The sequence below is a fragment of the Corvus brachyrhynchos genome, unplaced genomic scaffold (genome assembly GCF_000691975.1).
Source record: "Corvus brachyrhynchos isolate BGI_N302 unplaced genomic scaffold, ASM69197v1 scaffold544, whole genome shotgun sequence".
Classification (NCBI taxonomy): Eukaryota; Metazoa; Chordata; class Aves; order Passeriformes; family Corvidae; genus Corvus; species Corvus brachyrhynchos.
The window spans coordinates 2,707,578-2,724,252 of record NW_008238325.1 but is presented as its reverse complement, the minus strand read 5'-3'; the positions used below and the strand labels follow the sequence as shown (position 1 = coordinate 2,724,252).

The following is a 16,675-nucleotide window of genomic DNA, read 5'->3' as shown; positions in this document are numbered from 1 at the left end:
GCAGACCCAGCCTTTCCCTGTGGAAATGAGTTTAGGTCAGGTTTGCCTTGGGTCCCTACCAAAACAAACACGGCTTGTCCCAGCACAGAAATGAGGTCCTCCCTGTGTCTGTGGATACACAAACGTGCCCTGCTCCATCAGCCTGGCACACACACCACCAGCACCTTTTGATTTCACTAACAAAGAGATCACTTCCAGCAGGGCTTTAGCTCACTAAGAGGTTTAGCAACAAGCTACTCAACACAGAAAATCTGCTTCTTTGCACTTAAGGTTAGCAGTTACTGGTGAAAGTCTTACAAAAAGAACTAATTCTCACATAAGTCTCTCTATTAGCATCAGCTCAGTTGGCAGAGAAAAAATCCCAGCCTGGTTTCACTAAGATGAGGACAGCCAGCAAAAGGCAGAAGGGAGAAGACTGCATTTATTCAATATAAGAAAAGCAGAGAATGGGCCACAGTCACGTAACTGCAGCCAACAAAACCGTGGGGGAAAATAAGAAACATAAAAAGCAATCCAGTTCCTTCTTCACCATTTCAACTGCGTAAACATTTCTACATCACATTTGTAATTGTTATAGGTGCAGTCACATTCACGCTTCAGGCAGAATTCAGTTGTAGGGAATAGATTTTAAAACACTTTCTTTCACAGAGTGGAAGAAACCCAGTTCCTGCCCAATAGCTCAACAGCCTCCACTTCCCAAACCCCACCTGCAGTAGGTCCAGTGCCCCAGGAAGCACCATCTTTGCTGCTTGTGCTTTCCCAATTCCAAGGAAATACCGTGGGAATTCAAACATTTAAAGAATAGTAACATGTAATTTTTTGGCATCATTCCGGCTGTGTAGGTGTTAATAACAAGGACTCCACGTTCAAGAAGGGACTGGGGTAATGGAAATGCCACAGCAATCATGGGCCGACTGGATTTCAGCTCTGCAAACCATTTACAAAACACCCCATCCTCCCCTTCAGGCTATTTATAAAATATAAGCACGCAAATAAAAAAGGTCTTTTTCGAATCTATTCTCAGTATGCTAATGCCAGTCCCTTGCCAGACACCACACATTAGCATCTGAATCAGGGAAGGTATTGTGCAGGGCAGAATAAAGCTCCAGAAGAGCAGTTCAGGAAGGATTTCACTAAGGAATAGGGAAGCTGGTTCCAGAAAAACATCTAATCCTGTAGATAAATCAGGAATACAAAGTAAATGAAGCAGCTTCTCAATGCAGACATAGATTAAAATTTGAGGAAGCAAGACATGTTTCCCATTAAAAGATTTTTTTTTAATACAAGGACTAGCTGTGCATTTTTTGCCCAAAGTCTGAAAATTAATTAGGTTAAACTAGAACATGATGTAGTTTATGTTATAAAATCAAAGAAAATTAATCTGGAAGATTAAATTAAAAATTATGTCTATGCAATGTATAAGGAAGGTGTCCCTGCCCACCGCAGGGGGTTGGAACTGGGTGGTCTTCAAGGTCCCTTCCAACCCAAACCATTCTATGATTCTATGATATTTAAAGCTTTAATTTAAAATTTAAAAACCCTGAATACTACAGTCACTTCTGTTTCCAGAGTTATGCAAACTTGACAGACTAAAATCATCCCAACAGACAGCCTAGAGTTTAATGGGATTTAATAATGAAAGACCAGTCTACTTTTTTTCCTCCCAAAATAACCCTTTAAAGCAATACAGACCTGAATTCAAATAGCACCTTTTAATCCTTAGTTCAGCCATGAGAATCACTCCTAACAGCACAAACCTCTCCTCTGGGGAGGAACTGCTCTGTAGCCAAGGGTAAACCAGATACAAACCCATCTGTGCCAGCTCGACCTTCTCTGGAGTGGCCACGCTGCCCAGCACGTGGTAGACCTCGGAAGCCAGCAGGAGAGCCATGGAGCCCTGGGCAGTGGGATGTTCCTGAGGTGCGGGATGCCGGGCAGATGCTGTTGGTCCTGCTGCCCACGCCGCTCTGGCCGCTGACTGAGCCGGCTGCTGCCGGGCACTCTGAGCCACAGCTCTGGCCGCTCCAGAAGCGCTAATCCCCCAAATCAGCCCGTGCTACCCTCCATCCCCTCGCCTCTAATCCAGCCCTGTGCCTTCGGGTTTAATGACCAGGGAATGGCCCAGCATCAGCCCCGCCAGAATCCCTGCAAAACCTCCCGGCGCCGCTCCCGAGCCACGGCCATTCCCTCGATCCCGAGGAGCTGGGAATTCCTCCGATTTGATTCAATTCCCAGCAGTCACAGTGATGAGGACACATCTGCCTGCTCTTGTGCCTCACCACAAAGACTTCAGGTTGTGCAGGACCCTACAGTTGATACCGGAAGGAAATCATTTAGAGAATTAAGACATTACACTGAGCAGCATTTTCAGACAAACAGAAGAGCATTTTGCTACACAGGGCACATCCCAGCAGTGAAGCAAACACCCCCTCCCATAAAACATGTTCTCCAAAGTTAAATAAATATCCTGGCCATTTTTTGCTGCTGTATTTTAGGGTTCAGTTATTCAAGAAAACACTGTTACCTAAGCATTAGCAGCAACTCTATTGCCGAGAGTCTACAGCAAAATCTTGATGGAACGCAGGTTTTGGGTGAACTTATTTCCTTTTTTAGTGAGTTTCAGCAAAATTTCACTGAAAAAACATTCTCTTTTTTCCAGCACTGCATTCAAAGAACCCTTTCTTGCAAAGAGATGTTAACTGTTTGAACACATAAAAGCTCCAGAGGTCCCTGCACACACTTCATTCTGTGGCTCCTCTGCACTAAGGCAGATGCAGGGGCAAAGTCTCAGCTAAATAAATCTGATGCTTCTCCTAAGTTTACTCCACAGGGGCATCAGCTCCCCCTGAGCACCATCTCACCCCCATCTCCATCAGCCTCTGAGAGGCAGCACAACAAAGCTGCCAGAGCAGGTACATCAGGCTTTAAGCAATTATTATTATTTTATTTATTAGTTATTCATTCCTCACTTGAGGACAGCCAGTAAAAGCTATTTTTGCAAGGGGCAGAGTGTGTGACGTGCTACATGCAAACAGTTCAGGTGTGCACAGCAAACCCTTAGTAAATTAATAGAATTAGCCCTTAACAAACCAAATACAGCTCAATGTGAATATATTTAATAGTTTTAGGAACAGTGTCCTGTAACTGAGCATTAAGGTTACACCACTCTTATGAGACAGATCATTTTTCTTTAAAATCAAAGATCGAAACAAATTTCTTATTGCTGTCCACAAACAGTTCTTTTGCTTTCCTGTTATACTACTGCATGTTAAGAAATTAATATTTCAAAGCGCAACCAAATGACAAAAGGTCTGGTCTCGTCTTGCTTTTATGGACTTACTGTTACAGCCATCTGACAAAACAAAAAGATTAAAAAAGGTATAAAGAGCATTACCAAACACTGAGAACTATAATTATGAAAGAGGATATAAACTGGGTTTCTAAACGATGGGCATCAACTGCATTAAGCCAACATTAAGCTTGAAGAGATAAAAGGAACCCATAAAATACAGGAGTTACTTTTATAACTGCAGCAGCAGCTCTTCTGCCCTGCATGCAGTATTTTGGGGTTTACTACATATTTTGTGAAGGGTTGTCAAGCCCTGGCACAGCTGCCTAGGGCAGTGGTGGGGTCTCTGTCCCTGGAAATGTTTGAAAACCATGTGGATGTGCCCCTTGAGGAGAAAGTTTAGTGGTGAACACTGTTGTGGTGCTGGGCTGATGGTTGGACTTCGTGATCTGAAAGGTCCTTTCCAAACAAGCCTCCACCCCTGCACAGAGACCAGCACACAACTGAACTGTCCCAATCCCCGTAGTGAAGATAGTCTGGATCCAACCAAACCTCAAAGCAAACCCCAGAACCCCACAACGCTCTCAGCTGCTCTCACCTCCCAGTTCTGCATCATTTACTCATCCTGAGCACTAAGTTTGCCCTTCCAGTAATGCCATTTAAAGCCATTTTCTCCCAAGGTCCACCCCCAGAGAGCACATTTTATCTAAATCCCAGAGAACAGCACTAATATCCAGCACACCACTGATGTCATCAGGTTGCTGATTGTTGGGGTGTTACATAACAGCCAAAAAGCCCAGGGGCAGAGAGGGCAGATGCAGGTCTGGGGCAATCCACGGCCCCAGGCAGGGTTGGTTTAAACAGCCACAACTCCTATTTTATGCCAGATTTTAATTTGCTTTGCAGCAGCTCCTCCAGCCTCATGGAATTTCACATTAAGCTTCTTACAGTGGATTTAATGGTAATCTCTGGGAAGTCCATGGACATGAGATAGACAATCTCTCACACTTCTGCAAATCTCAAGAAACCCTCGAGGAAGTCACACAGCACCAGCAGAGACACCAGAGGCTGAAAAGGGCATGGGCAATTCATCTCAGCCCTGGAGATGCAGAGCATCAAAACAAGGAAACAAACACAAGCTGAGACTACTCGAAACAGCTGTGAATGGTGTCTAAGCAAAGGAAATCCCTAACTCTGGGAAGTAGCTCATGCTTGTAAAGTCACTAAATAATACGCAAACAAAAAAGGGGTGACGCTTAAGAACAAAACCATACACTACCCAGAACGGAGAAACAACCCTAAGCACAACCAAAACCTATCAGCACGTTTCAGCTTTTTGTAGATCTGGTAACTGTCTGGTGGCATCTTTTTTTCTTTCAAAAATTCCAAAACAAAACCAGAAACTTGGGAGCAGCAGCTCGTAGAAGTCACATCTGAGTAACACATATTTCACAGAACTGCTCTTTCAGCCTCCCCTATTGACATTGCAGGTCAATGCTTCCAGGATGACCAATAACTCATCTTATTTTCTCATTACAAGTGAAAGGTTTCTGCTCTTCGCCTCCTCAAGCTGATCCTTGACAACCTTTAGTTATTCTTGCCATGGGAGAATCCAGAGTCCCCTCCCAGACTGAGGCCCCCTCCTCTTTTGCTTTTACAGATCAGAAAGGAACCAGAAACATCCAAACAAAAACTTGGCACTACAGTATAATCCCAAAAGAGCCTGAATGATCCTTAATCACAAGCTTTGTTCCCTCATTGAGGCTTCACAGAGCACTGTGCAATGCAGAAATGTCCTGCCAGGACAGTGCCCCTTTTACAGGGGCTGTGCTCCCCTGTTGGAGACCATAAATAATGCATGTTTTCCACCCCTGCCCAAGGACCCCTCCTTCTGCCAGCTCAGCAAAGTTCCACTATCTTCAAGCAATTAGCCCAGGTTTCATCCTTTCTTCAGAAACAACTCCACCAGAGCTGTCCAGAGCTGCTCACCAGTGAGAGCCCTGGTGCCACTGCAACACAGCATCGCTGAGGACTGTGAGTTTTCCATTAGGACGGTGGAATTAGTCCTTTGTCAACACTGAACAGCACAATCATTTAAGCACAGACATGGCAAACTGCCAAAGCACATTGTCACATCAATGGGGTGAACAAGGAACACAGATTTATTAAGCAAACACAGTTAAGTTTGCACATCCTAATCCTCTTTCTTTCTCGAGGATCCCTCAGCAGGGGGGGGCACAGCAGTTGATTATGACACTACAGAGCATGTGGAAAAAGCAGGAGGTGGAAGAGAAGGAGGAGGAGAGTTTCCACTGCCCCTGCCAAGGGGAAGATGAGCACACAGGTGTGTAGTGTCACTGTGCCAGATCGGGGTGGCTTTCAGGACAAGCAGCACCCTCCCCCTGTGTGACCATGACATGGAGCACCAGGCACCATCCCGAGGGTCTGTGTCCATGTCCCCGTAGGAAACCCCGGGGGCTCCCCCAGCCAGGCAAGCTCTGCTCGGGAGGGCAATCCCTCCTCGCTGCAGCTGAGTCACCTCTGCAGTGCCAAGACAGGGGTTCCTCCTTTGAGGCCTCACAACTGGCAGAGCAGTCTGAAAGGCATCCCAGGAGCCATGCCTCTGGATGCAGAGGTGGAGAACAGTAAGCCACGAGCTCCTTCTCTGCCAGAATCCCATACTGCCCTCTAAAACAATCAGTAAGTACATAAATAAGGATCATAAAGCTGTGCACCAGACCTTGTTCTCAGCCTGCCTGTGTTGTATGATACAGCAAATACAATTCCCACCACAATATACTGAGCTAGGGCAAGACCCCCTCATTCACCACACCCCCCTTTATATGTCACACCTCCCACTTCACCAATTTAACAAAAGATAGGCAAAAACCACCCCCACCAGAAGACCCTTCCTAAAGCTTGCTCCTGTGCCCACACAGAGACATGCAGAGGATGAACTGTCCCAGCCTCGGTGCAAGCAGTCAATTGTGATGTCTGCACATTTATCAGCAAACAGCCGTGTGTGACAGCAGCCTCAGCCCCTGTCCAGCACCACGACCTTCAGAGGGGAGCGATCGACAGGGCACAGGAACAGCTGGAAGAGGGATCCAGTCCCCAGGGCCTGGAGCCAGGCTGGAGGGAGCACTGCTTCCCTGCAGGCTACCAAACAAAGCCACACCTGGGGCTGGGCTAGAGAGTAGGAAGAAGGGGAAAAAAGCAGAGTAGAATGGAAGGTGAAGTTAATTAACCTTTAAAAGCAATGAATGGAGACTGCAGTGCAACAGATGATATGAACTAATTTATTCACACTCCTCAGAAATAGTCGTTTTCTAAAGAAACACGTTTATCTATTCTATTTTAAATTACCTCGGTGCAAGTCACCGACAGTGAGTCATCTGTGGGCAAACAATGAACTGACAGTCTCAAACACCAAAGTGATCTTATTACTGAAAATGATGCTGTTTTGTGCATCTGAGTTTCAGGCTGATCAATGTTTCTATTGGTAACATGGGAACACCTCTGAGCCCATTCTCTGCTGTGCTGGTATCAATAACCTGCCACAGCACAGGCTCGAGCTCCCTGCCCCACAGCCGGGTTTGCTGGCACTCCCAGGGAAAAGCCAGCTTGGGGCTCCTCACAACTCCCAGTTCAGTCATGCAAGGAGCACACGGAGCAGCACATGCTCCTCCGAGGCACGAGCTTCTGAGGAAAGAGAAAAAGCCAGCACACACACCTCCTGCAGCAAGCTCAGTGCTGGACAGAGCTGGGAAGGTTTCTTCCAGCACATTCTGGTCACCAGCCCCTAGTGTCCCCAAGCTGCTGTGTGCCACCACAGTGCCAGCGCTGACCCCAACACGGACTGGGCCAGCTCAGTCTCCAGCAAAGCACTGAAGGAGTTACCTCAACAGTTCTAATCTATGCCCCAGAGTTTTGGAAAGACAACAGTTCTTCAGCAAACAGCAACAACATTTCCCCCTCACACCATGGCAGTGTTCTGTAGATTTATTGAAAAAAGAGTAGATTTCATTCATAAGCACCAAAAACCACGAACACTAAGTAGTTAGCAAGCACATAACCTCGTTATTACCTGGCCAGCCACATCCTGTGCAGATCTGATCAGATACTGCCCCTGGAGCCATCAGCATCCAGCTCCAGCACCCTCGGAACCCGCAGCAGGGCCATGGCAGGGACACTTTGTGGTGTCCCACCTTGACACTCCAGTCAGGTGGCACTCAGGGCAACACTGGGCAGCCTCTTCAGGACACGCCAAACCACCTCGAGGCTTTCAACCTGACAAAGCTGCCATGTGCACGTGCTAACTTACTGTGAGTGCATTTATTGCCGAGACAGATTTAAGCTGTTATTGGAATGAACCCTGTGGATGACCCAGAGTTCTTCCCAGAAGGAGATGGATGCCTTCCATATCCACTCAGACCAGTCTGCTGTTCCAGGCTAATTCCTTTACATATCAGTATTCCAGAGTCTACACTCAGTGCCTGTTTTACAGGTGCTTGGACAGCTGCAGGCACAGGAGTCCCAAAGCAGCACCAATAAGGGCAAAAAAAAAGCCACTGCTGTGGTCCCTGGGTGAGGGAACGAGCCCTGACGGAGCTGACGGCTGTTCCTCAGCCCGGCCGTGCCAGCTGCATCCCTGGTGTTCTGAGAAAACCAAGCACCACGACCCACAGCCAAAGGCCCAGCCCCAAGGGAGGTGTGTGCCCCATGTCCCAGTGCTGATCCCACTCCCAGCTCCAGCGTTTCCCACTCGCAGTGGCCAGAGCCACCCAGGAAGTTACGGCTGAGCTGCTGGAGCTGCTGCTTCCCGCGGGCGCTCATCGGGGTCGGGTATCCCTTTCTCCAGGGTTATCCCACGGGCACCCTTTGGCACACCAGCCATGCAGGGTGATTGGTGTCCCAGCCAGCCTGGAAAACGGGGCTCACTCACCCTGCCTGCTTCCACCATCCAGTATGGGAACACACTCCTGGTGGTACAGAGCCACCGCGAGGGCTGCGCCCGCGATGGGTCACCTCGGAGCCCGGCCACGACCCCACCTCCGAGCGGCCAAACCTCGGTGCCAGAGACACCCCAGGACACCCACTCACTGCTCTGCAGCCCTCACTGGCCTCCCCACACAGAGATGGCACTGCCACAACCAAGGATGGCCAACTGGAATTTGGCCTTGCTATTACATCTGGGTAAGGAAGGGACTGCAGAATAACCTCTAGCAGAATTCTACCCTCAGCCGAGTTCTCCGGTGTGGAATGTGCTTATCTACACATACACTGCCACAAGATTCAGAACTTGAACCTGATGCTTTCCTTGCAGGCCTGTTCCCAAGCCCTCCAGGAGAGCTGGCTGCTGTGAATTATTAAATGGGGCCATATCCATTACCTCCTCCACCTCGGAAGGCAGATGGAGTAACACCTGCCCTCCTTTAACCATGGCCACCAAAGCTCCATGGAGAGCTCTGGGTACCCAACACCTGTGAGTGTTTGGCACTGCAGCTCAGCAGCTCCAGCACAGGCAGCCCTCCCTGCAGGGCATCCACAAATAACTCACTTTTGCCCAAAATAGGCTGTTTCTTGTACAATAGCTCTGTCTATTCCCAGTAACTTTCTCCAGATAAAAAATATCCAGTAAAATCAACCATGACAGATACAAAGAAAAAAGAGCATTTTTTTGTCCCACCAACACTGCCCTGAAATTTTTTTAGCATCTTATAATGGGCAAGATGATATTTCAAAGTATGATCCGTGACTTTTGGTGGCTTTATTTTAGATTAGTTTGTTTGATTTTAAATTACATATAATCTTGTCACAAAAATGTCTTCTGAACTACCTAATTCTGGCAAAAAGCTTTTTGCTAAATGTATTTTCTATGTGTTTTCTTTAAAAGAACATAATCCAACATCCCTAACGATGAGCAAAATACAAAAATTAACTTTAATCTACCATGATTTCTCCTTCTCACTACAGCATTTACTCTCTATCCACTTAGAGGCTTAAGCTAATTGCCACTTTCCATTCAGCACTGACTTAAACTGAACAAAATTGGACATTATAAACTACAAGATACTGAAGAAAGTTATTCAAGATGTCTTCCTTTCTTGTACCATCTCCTGCAATTCTTGAAAAGGCATCTTTCATCCAATGCTTTCAGTCAAATTTTACACATCACTTGCAAATGTGTTATACTATTTATAAGTGCTACTAGAAAAAAAATCAACAAGCTCTTCTCCACTGAAAGCCACAGCAAAATTCCCAACAGATGAAAAGGTCAAGAATGTTTTTATTCAAGGCAAACGCATTTGTAGTAATTTAAGCTAACACAGAAGTGCAGTTTTTCCTCATCATAAGAGCAGTATCTCAAATACGAGATACATGTTTTCATGGAGAAATGTGCTTTCAAGTCAATACAAACCCACCAGGTTTTCTTGTTAAACATTCAGGAATAGATACACATTTGTTATACCAACAATGTCCACACAAACACTGTATACAACTTACCAATCACAAGGGTTAAGTTACCTGATTTTTCTATAAGCATTTCCAGAAATGTTATGAGCTCGTCCTATGGCAACTCCAAACTCAAACATCCTTACCTTTTTCTGGACTTAAATTTTTATATACTTCCAGGTCTGCCATTAAATTTGTAACTCGTGCATTATTGGCAAGCAGAATGGAAATTCTCCCTTCAGGAAAGGCTCCGTTTCATCTTCATGTCTTCAGAGCCAACACATTTGGAAAGCAATCCTTGGAAGTACAGCCGAGCGCTGCTCCTCAGGATGAGCGAGGAAACCTCAGTGAGCCATAGCACAGATGCAGAGGCGAGAGCAGATAACTTCGCTCACGCCCGAGGAGCGCAGGCTGGGAGGGAGCCGGCAGCATCTGCTCGTGCAGCAGCTGCGGAGCGGCGCTGCTCCCGTGTCCCCGCACGGCGCTCGGGGCCGCAGGCGCTCCGGGCACGGGAGCGCTCCGGGCACCGCAGGCGCTCCGGGCTCCGGGAAGCGCTGCTCGGCCTCGGGAAGCGCAGGGAAATCCCACGGGCAGCAGCGGGGCGGCTGGGCGGGCAGGGATTACCACACTCCAGCTAAGGAGCGGCAGAGTGACGCAGGCTGGATGCAGGAGGGGAAATCCAGCCCCAGTCCAGAGTAACCCCCCACATCTGCAGCCAGGGGTTCTGCGAGCGGGAGGGGAAAATCCCTATGCCTTTGCCCTGGGTCTGTGCCCAGTGGGATGAGAGACAAAATCCAAGAGGAGCTGACATGTTCTACTTCCTGAGAAATCATTATTGCTTAGCTGTTGCTAACATAACCTTCCCACGGCCCCCACAACAGAGCTCAGCAGGGTATCCATGGCCTATGTCCAGCACCCTGGAATGTGAAACAAGGCCCCAGACCCAGGGCAGGATCTCTTGGCTGCTCCCAGCTGTGGTTCTAATGGCACTCTCAGGCTGGGATGGCAGGAGGTGGCACAAGTCCCACTCTGAGAAGTGAACGCGGCCACGGCGTTACCCCAGCTCTGGTTCCCACCTCAGCTCACCACATTCATGGCTGAAATCACCTCGCTGAAGCCTCTAGACAGTTACCAATGTGTGTACATTGAAATGACCTGATGTGCTATAGCTGCAATTCAACAACAAAAAATAAACTGTCACTGCTGTATAGTTTAATTATTGTTATATCAGATTGCACCTGATAATGTGTTAAATGCAAATTACTCACACTCCTACCATTCTGTTAATTATAAGACAAGCTATACACAAGCACCTTCAACACCACAGCTGCTCTGTAAGAAACCTTACACAATCACCAAAATATTTTTCATTATTTTGTCTTCAAAATAGACTTCATTTTAAAACCAGACATACCTAAAGGCTACATGCCTTTAGAAATTCAAGCATGTTATATAGAAGAACATGACAGCAGACAAATGAAGACTTTATGTAATTCAGATGACATGTGCCAAATGGTATATCTGTAGGTTTATTCAACTTAAAAAAAATAATAAAATCAATCCCCATGACAACTCCTCAGTGCCAAGCCAGGTTTTGCATCTAATCCCAAACCCTATTGGTTTGCTTGGCTTTTCCTGGCTCCCAGGGGTCACAGGCTCCTGCTGGGAATGCTCTGCAGAGCCACAGCACACACCCTTCTAACAGTCTCAGAGGTAACAGGTGACAAACAAGCTTTCTGAACAAAAAATTCATTTTCCTTTACCTGTAGTTGACTGCCATCGATGATCACCATAAGTCAAGATCTTTTCAACCACCACTGCTGTCCCATGGGTATTGCAGAGTCCCAAGCTAAGGTTTGGCAGGAAAGGTAACAGCCTCACCTCCACTCCTGTTTTTCCTACTTAGGTTTTCTGCCCACACCTCACAAGGCTCAGATTACTGGAGAGAGACACAACCCTGCAAGTTCTACTGCAAAACATCCATTTTCCAATAAATGAGAATATGATTTAACTAACAGTTTGGAAATTACAGCATCAGAGGCAGGTTCATTTTCTAGCTCATTGGGTTTTTCCTTTATCACTGTCAAAATAGCTGAAAACCAGTACAAAGCTAATTCTGCTAAATAGCAAGAAAAGCTGATTAGAGAACTAACACCTCTTACAGGGAATAGATAATGAAATAAGGAGATAACAACATCTTCATAATCATCATCCAAGTGTAATCCTAGACCTATACTGTAAGACAACCTCCTTGTGAAAAGCCAGTCAGCAATGAATAAAACTTTGTATCAGCTGCATGGAAAACTTATCATTTGTATCAGATTTAAGCTTTTATCAACTCATTTATCATTAATGAAGACATGGTTCTATGGAAAGCTGAGAAACACAAAAATGGAAGAGGAAAAATACTAGGCATTAGAACTCAACCATTGTCTGGAGACAGATCCCACATGAGACTCCTTTCATGAACAGATCCAGACAGTTCTTGAACAAAACAGAGAGAGTTTTTTCAGGCATTTTAGGCCCTTCTTTAACCTAAGTGGACTTTAGTACATTAATTCCTTAATGCTCTCCTTGCAAACACATTTTCATTTACATCTGTTTGTCTGAAGGAATGAATTGTGGATATTTCACCACGTAAATCAGAATATGATCCAAAACACAAATTCCTGCACTACTAACTCATTCTGCTTTCCCAGCATCATTATGAAACTCCAGCTGAAGCTACTCTGGAGATAAAAGGCTGAATCCTGCAGCCCACATCTGGCATCTGTAGCTGTGCCCCCAAGCCTTGCACGAGGCTTCAGCAGAGCTAATTATAAAGCACTGCCCATCAGCAAACATCAGGCCTGAAGGATTTGTGCAATTTGGCAAAGCTCTAGGACTGCTCCCCCAAAACTCTTGTGCTCCAATAACCAAAATAGACCATTTGACTGCATAAAAAGGACAACAGAAAGCATTTTATGTCCTCACGGCACAAAAGTCCAAGGTCACTGAAGCAAGGAAAGGTTCTCCGTGGTTTCCTCAGCAGGATGTTGGACAGCCAGAGCCACCAGGATGTGCCCAACATGACTTAAGAACCTGTGTCCTGTCAGGCTCAGCCCCCACTCACACCTTCCAGGCAATTCCCTTTCCAAGGTGGAGCAATGGAGCAACACAACCTGCTCCATCTGTGACAGCCTGAATTCCTGCTTCCCTCCAACCTGAGGGTTCACACCAACCACCACAAGTTTTGGAGTTAATTCCCACAGATGGTCACAAGCATGAACGAATTCCAAAATTCTTATGGAAAAAATAAAACTATCACATGCAACGATAAAAACTGCAATTATCTAGATGCAGTTTTGGCTGGGGAAGTACTTGCCTTGCTGACTGGGAGCACTGGGAGCCACAGGAAGGGCTGCTCCATACACTTTGGGGTTTTTTTTCCCTTTATACTTTTAGCCCCGACCATCTAGTAGCAAAGCAGATGAATGTTTGCTCACAGCCATTCCTACATTGTTATTGCCAGCAAACAAACAAAACATGATGCACATTTACAGCTTAAAACCCCTTCAAAAATAAAAAAAAGATCTCTTCTTCCATGCCTAGAGGGATGCTGTACTTTGTATTTTGGAACTGCTTGCAAGAGGAAGAAAAAGGAAAGTGGGTTCATCAAATCCTCAAGGCTATTCCAAACATTCTAATTGCTTGTCTTCTCCGTTCTGCAGAAACTGCTAAAACAGCTCACCCGCAGCCCCGTGTCTGGGCTGTTATTCTCTGTGTGCACACACACTGCTGTATCTCACTGCTGATGCTGATGAAGAAAACTGACATTTTTGCTTCTGGGCAGATAAGACTCCCCAGAGTACAAGGCACAGCAGCAACCTCCACTTCTGTAACCAAAAATTTGAGCCATAAACAGATAATAATTTTAATATCCTGCAAATGCAGCCATTAGCAGCTTTTCCTAATAAAATTATAAAATGATGAGAAAGCCTTAGGCAATGTGGATGCACACCAGTTCATTACACACATGAATGTCAGTCATTATTTAAAGACAACCCATCAGAGCCCCATGGAAAGCCCCACAACTGTGTATCAATACTTCTTGTCTAACAACATGCAAGTGTCTCAAAGCATCATTAGAACCTGGTAGAGAGCAGCCTGATCCACGTACAGCATCATTCTCCTGAATGGAATGGGAGCACTGCTGTTTGTATTTGAAGTTCACTGGACACAGGCATTGAATTGGGACCACAGACAGTGTTCCAAGCCTTATTTCCCATTAGTCAATACACTGCTTACTAATCACATTTACAACTTCAGAGCAAGAGCACAAATACAATGCTGTAACAGTTTTTCCAAAACTAGTCAATCTCCCACTCAAAGTACCTTAGTTTTTCCTGTGCCTGTTTTATACACTCGTGGACAACTTTCAACTTGCTCTTGTGCCAACTTGCCCATTCAGTTCAAATAAGCCTTTTCCTCCCTGAGCTTTCTCTTTGCAATGCACTCAGAGCCAGCAGTCACATCCCTTCTCAGTCTTTGATTTCCCAAGCTAAACAAATCTCATCTCCATTTCTGTAGCCCTTCTCTCTGTTCCTGAGCTCCCCCTGCTCAAACACTGCTGCCCAGAACTGCATTTGGCTGGGCCTTGACGCACCACCACCTTCATCTTACTCCTGAACACTCAAAATTCCACCTTCCTTTGCCTGATTACAGAATCAGAGTGCTTTGGGTTGGAGGGACCTTAAAACTCATCTTCCACCCCTGTCATGGGCAGGGACACCCTCCGCTATCCCAGGGTGCTCCAAGCCCCCTCCAGCCTTGAGCACATCCAGGGATGTGACATCCCACACTAATGCATCCCACGGGGCAGGTGCCATCCTCCTGCTGCAGGGGCACTACACTGCAACAGGGCTGCAGGCTCAGTGGGGTGTTTCTGGTGCAAGCTCAGCCTTTTTTCCTTTTCTGGGGGGAGGTTTGGTTTTTTTGGGGGGTTTTGTTGGTGGTTTTTTGGTCAGCTTTTGGTTTTTTTACACAAAACAATTAAACCACTCCCAATAAACACAGAACTTCAGCATTTTTATTTATGCAGTCCATGAGTTCTTGCATTTGAACTCCTCAGCAGGAGGTGAACAAATGAAACATCATCTGCTCAGGTGCTTAAAGCAAAGCAGGTGCCACAAGGGTGTGAAACAAACACCAGAGAGGAGCACAGCTGGGCAGCAAAATTCCTCTTGTGCACCTCTGCAGACACTTCCAGTCCTTCTAAAGATACTCCCAGGCTTTTTAAGAACACCAGCCGACCCCGTGGGATACTTTCACCTGGCTTGCACCCGAGGTGCAGCAGTTCCTTCAGCTCACAGGTTCGATTCCAGACAGCCCTGAGGCAACTGAACAGTCCCACTGCTCCCAGTGAAAGGGTGCACTTGGATAATAGGAGCAGCCTGAATTATCAGCACAGCCCTGGAGGAACCCAGCTCCTCTGGAGCATCAGAACACCACGCTAATTCCTGGAACATGCACACATCCTCACACCACGCTGTGGGAACTGTCACTTCTGTCACTGTCCCACAGGGACTTCAGCCCCCTCAGTACACTCAGAGGGAAAGGAACTGTCTCTGCAGTGTCTTGTTTAGGTTAAGGGAGACAAATGGGAAGCCCTGATGGATTCTGTCAGGGAAAAATAGTTAATCTTACCTGGTCATGAATCAAAGATAAAAAAACTAAACCGTGAAATCTTTCTGGTCTAGGATTCCTGCTAATTATGCCTTGAGCTGTAGATGATTATCACTTTGCAGACTCATCTCTCAATAGCTGGTCATGGATTACTGGACTCTGTGCTGATGGATCATTATCCAGCCTTTGCACCATCAGCAGGGTAAAGACATGGTGCTGCTCTATGATGAAATACCACCTCAGGTCACAGAGCATGGACCAGACTCTTCTTTCACTATTCTGGAGTAGCAGAGCTGCAAATACAGATCTGTGTAGCTGCTCCAGTTACACACTGGTGCAGGAGAGCAGGGAGCTGCCTGGGGAGAACAGGGATTAACAGGCATTTCACAAAACACTGCCACAAGTGCTCGGGGCACCTGGGTGAACACAGCCCTTCCACAAGGTCAGAGGGAACTCTGAAGGAACATGACCCCACCAATACCAGTGGGACCACACAAGTGGCCTGATAAATCCCAGGAATGAATCCATTTCATTGGAGAAGCAGAATGGTTGTGCCTGGAGATGACAGCACTTTCCCTCTAACACAAGTCCCAAATGCAGCACACACATGAATTAATGTGACAACACCACTGTCAGACTTACTTACAGAAAGTTATTAACATTCTTCTGGTGTCCCAAATAGAACTAGAAGTGCCCATGGGCAAGGAAAAAAGCAGTACAGGGAAAAATGGGGCTCTGTCTGAATTGGCTTTCATTAGGAAGATTCACAGACTGACAAACGATTAATTCTCCCACTGAGCCATTAACTTCATCGATGGTGACATAACCACAGTGACAAAAATGCAGATACAGTTTGTTTTACAGTGGGCTGCAAACCTCTCCAGTCCTAACAAACACACTGAAATGGAGATGTACGCCCTCTAGGGAAAAAAATTACCTTTGCTTTGAATGAGACGAGTATTTCTATCTTCAATTCATAGCCATTCTGTGCTGCTGTTATTAATAGTGCCATAAATCTGCCCTAAAGTGATGGGTTTTAATTACTGACCTCAAAGGGAATAGAGAATACAAGATGTGGGCCTCTCAGAACAGCATTAGGAAGTCACTCCCTCAGCAGACAGGGGTCCAGCTGTCTGATTAGATGAGACCTGCTGGAGCCCCCGAGCCCGTGTCATCCAAAGCACAACCAGCACCGATCCCCAGAGCAGCTCTGTCCCCAGCTGTGCTGCAGCTGCTGCTCCTCTGCAGGGTTCGGTGCTTCAGGCA

The 16,675-nt window shown here is 46.4% G+C and overlaps 1 protein-coding gene across 1 annotated transcript in view; it reads right to left on the bottom strand.

Annotated features, from left to right (window-relative positions):
- PLCH1 (phospholipase C eta 1) overlaps window positions 1–16,675 on the bottom strand; it is a gene marked incomplete at its 3' end in the record, with an annotated part of 46,598 nt that overhangs the window by 28,798 nt on the left and 1,125 nt on the right. The gene's annotated exons all lie outside the window — the stretch shown is intronic.